This window comes from Salvelinus namaycush, chromosome 34 (genome assembly GCF_016432855.1).
Source record: "Salvelinus namaycush isolate Seneca chromosome 34, SaNama_1.0, whole genome shotgun sequence".
NCBI lineage: Eukaryota > Metazoa > Chordata > Actinopteri > Salmoniformes > Salmonidae > Salvelinus > Salvelinus namaycush.
Genome location: NC_052340.1, coordinates 28,102,386 through 28,106,849, shown reverse-complemented (window position 1 = coordinate 28,106,849; position 4,464 = coordinate 28,102,386).

Sequence of the window (4,464 nt, the reverse complement as noted above, 5' to 3'; positions counted from 1 at the left end):
CGGTCAAACGACCACCCCTCATCACTGTCAAACCCTCCCTAAAACACTTCAGTGAGCAGGCCTTTCTAATCGACCTGGCTCGGGTATCCTGGAAGGATATTGACCTCATCCCATTAGTAGAGGATGCCTGGTTGTTCTTTAAAAGTGCTTTCCTCACCATCTTCAATAGGAATGCCCCATTCAAAAAGGTAGAACTAAGAACCAATATAGCCCTTGGTTCACTCCAGACTTGACTGCCCTTGACCAGAACAAAAACACCCCCCCCCCCGCTTCTCCTTCACCCAAATCCAGATAGCTGATGTTCTGAAAGAGCTGCAAAATCTGGACCCCTACATATCAGCTGGGCTAGACAATCTGGACCCTCTCTTTCTAAAATGATCCACCGCAATTGTTGCAACCCCTATTACTAGCCTGTTCAACCTCTCTTTCAAATCGTCTGAGATCCCTAAAGATTGGAAAGTTGCCGCGGTCATCCCCCTCTTCAAAGGTGTTACTGACAAGAAGCACATGGCTGAGCTCTTTAATCACCACTTCATTAAGTCAGGATTCCTATTTGACTCAGCCATGCCTCCTTGCCCGTCCAACATTTCCTCATCTCCCACCCCTTCTAATGCGACTATCCCCGATGCTTCTCCCTCTTTCTCCTGCCCCACTACAAAGTTTATCCCTGCAGGCAGTCACTGAGTCCGAGGTGCTAAAGGAGCTCCTTAAACTTGACCCCAAAAAAACATCTGGGTCAGATGGTTTAGACCATTTCTTCTTTAAGGTTGCTGCCCCTATCGTCGCCAAGCATATCTCCAACCTTTTTAACCTGTCTCTCCTTTCTGGGGAGGTTCCCATTGCTTGGAAGGCAGCCACGGATCGTCCTTTATTTAAAGGGGGCGATCAAGCTGATCCTAACTGTTATAGACCTATTTCTATTTTGCCCTGTTTATCAAAAGTGTTGGAAAAACATGTCTAATCTATTGAATGGCTTTCTTGATGTCTAGTATTCTCTCTGGTATGCAATCTGGTTTCTGCTCAGGTTATGGATGTGTCACTGCAACCTTAAAGGTCCTGAATGATGTCACCATTTCCCTTGATTCTAAGCAATGTTGTGCTGCTATTTTTATTGACTTGGCCAAAGCTTTTGATACGATAGACCATTCCATTCTTGTGGGCCAGCTAAGGAACATTGGTGTCTCTGAGGGGTCTTTGGCCTGGTTTGCTAACTACCTCTCAAAGAGTGCAGTGCATAAAGTCAATAAATCTGCTGTCTCAGCCACTGCCTGTCACCAAGGGAGTACCCCAAGGCTCAATCCTAGGCCCCACGCTCTTCTCAATTTACATCAACAACATAGCTCAGGCAGTAGGAAGCTCTCATCCATGTATATGCAGATGATACAGTCTTATACTCAGCTGGCCCCTCCCCAGATGTTGTGTTAAATGCTCTGCAACAAAGATATCTTAGTGTCCAACAAGCTTTCTCTACCCATACCTTTGTTTTGGAGGTGATCAGAACAAGGTTTTTGTGGTTTGGTAAGAATAATGCCCCTCTCCCCACAGGTGTGATTACCTCATAGAAGTACTTGGGAGTATGGCTAGACGGTACACTGTCCTTCTCGCAGCACATATCAAAGCTGCAGGCTAAAGTTAAATCTTGACTTGGTTTTCTCTATCGTAATCGCTCCTTTTTCACCAAAGCTGCCAAACTAACCCTGATTCAGATGACCATCCTACCCATGCTAGATTACGGAGACATAATTTATAGATCGGCAGGTAAGGGTGCTCTCAAGCGACTAGATGTTCTTTACCATTCGGCCATCAGATTTGCCACCAATGCTCCTTATAGGACACATCACTGCACTCTATACTCCTCTGTAAACTGGTCATCTCTGTATACCGGTCACAAGACCCACTGGTTGATGCTTATTTATAAAACCCTCTTAGGCCTCACTCCCCCCTATCTGAGATATCTACTGCAGCCCTCATTCTCCACATACAACACCCGTTTTGCCAGTCACATTCTGTGTAAAGGTCCACAAAGCACACACATCCCTGGGTCGCTCATATTTTTAGTTTGGTGCAGCTAGCAACTGGAACGAGCTGCAACAAACACTCAAACTGGACTGTTTTATCTCCATGTCTTCATTCAAAGACTCAATCATGGACACTCTTCCTGACACTTATGGCTGCTTTGCGTGATGTATTGTTGTCTCTACCTTCTTGCCCTTCGTGCTTTGTTTGTGCCCAGTAATGTTTGTACCATGTTTTGTGCTGCTGTTGTCATGTTGCGTTGCTACCATGGTGTGTTGTTATGTATTGCTGCCTTGCTATGTTGTTGTCTTAGGTCTGTCTTTATGTAGTGTTGTCGTGATTTGTGTTTTGTCCTATATTTATATATTTTTTATTTATATTTAATCCCAGCCCACGTCCCCGCAGGATGCCTTTTGCCTTTTGGTAGGCAGTCATTGTAAATAAGAATTTGTTCTTAACTGATTTGCCTAGTTACAGTTGAAGTCGGAAGTTTACATACACTTAGGTTGGAGTCATTAAAACTCGTTTTCAACCACTCCACAAATTTCTTGTTAACAAACTATAGTTTTGGCAAGTCAGTTAGGACATCTACTTTGTGCATGACACAAGTAATTTCTCCAAAAATAGTTTACAGACAGATTATTTCACTTATAATTCACTGTATCACAATTCCAGTGGGTCAGAAGTTTACATACACTAAGTTGACTGCGCCTTTAAACAGCTTGGAAAATTCCAGAAAATTGTGTCATGGCTTTAGAAGCTTCTGATAGCCTAATTGACATCATTTGAGTCAATTGGAGGTGTACCTGTGGATGTATTTCAAGGCCTACCTTCAAACTCAGTGCCTCTTTGCTTGACATCATGGGAAAATCCAAAGAAATCAGCCAAGACCTCAGAAAAAAATTTGTAGACCTCCACAAGTCTGATTCATCCTTGGGAGCAATTTCCAAATGCCAGAAGGTACCACGTTCATCTGTAAAAACAATAGTACGCAAGTATAAACACCATAGGCCCACGCAGCCGTCATACCGCTTAGGAAGGAGACGAGTTCTTTGGTGCGAAAAATGCAAATCAATCCCAGAACAACAGCAAAGGACCTTGTGAAGATGCTGGAGGAAACGTACAAAAGTATCTATATCAACAGTAAAACGAGTCCAATATCGACATAACCTGAAAGGCCGCTCAGCAAGAAAGAAGCCACTGCTCCAAACCGCCATAAAAAAGCCAGACTGGTTTGCAACTGAATATGGGGACAAAGATTGTACTTTTTGGAGAAATGTCCTCTGGTCTGATGAAATAAAAATAGAACTGTTGGCCATAATGACCATTATGTTTTGAGGAAAAAGGGAGAGGCTTGCAAGCCGAAGAACACCATCCCAACCGTAAAGCACGGGGGTGGCAGCATCATGTTGTGGGTTTGCTTTGCTGCAGGACGGACTGGTGCACTTCACAAAATAGATGGCATCATGAGGTAGGAAAATTAGGTGGATATATTGAAGCAACACCTCAAGACATCAGTCAGGAGGTTAAAGCTTGGTCGCAAATGGGTCTTCCAAATGGACAATGACCCCAAGCATACTTCCAAAGTTGTGGCAAAATGGCTTAAGGGCAACAAAGTCAAGGTATTGGAGTGGCCATCACAAAGCCCTGACTTCAATCCTATTGAAAATTTGTGGGCAGAACTGAAAAAGCATGTGCGAGCAAGGAGGCCTACAAACCTGACTCAGTTACACCAGCTCTGTCAGGTGGAATGGGCCAAAATTCACCCAACTTATTGTGGGAAGCTTGTGGAAGGCTACCCGAAATGTTTGACCCAAGTTAAACAATTTTTAAAGGCAATGCTACCAAATACTAGATACCTCATATCTGTAATCATTAACACCTATCCGTGTGACACACATACACACAACAACACACACACTGGGAATGTGGTGTGTTGTTCCCACTGGGAATGTGGTGAAAGAAATTAAAGCTGAAATAAATAATTCTCTCTACTATTATTCTGACATTTCACATTCTTAAAATAAAGTGTTGATCCTAACTGACCTAAGACAGGGAATTTTTACTATGATTAAATCTCAGGAATTGTGAAACTGAGTTTAAATGTATTTGGTTAAGGTGTATGTAAACTTCCGACTTCAACTGTAAATAAAGGTTACATAAATACACACAAATCCCCCATCGTAAATGATGCACATTTAATTTTGTTGTCCCCCTCCCCACAGCTTTAAGCTTCAGCAGAAAAATAGTTCTGGTTTGAAATATATTTGTTATATATACCCATTTGCCGTTGCAATGGAACAGCGCACAGTAAGAGAGAAATATATAAATGGTTGTAAATGAGAGTGGAAAACGGTTACAAATGAAGGGGAGGTGCCATTTTATCACCTTGGTAACTGTGATGACGTATGACAAAAAACTCTGCCACTCAGATAGACCTCCCCAGTG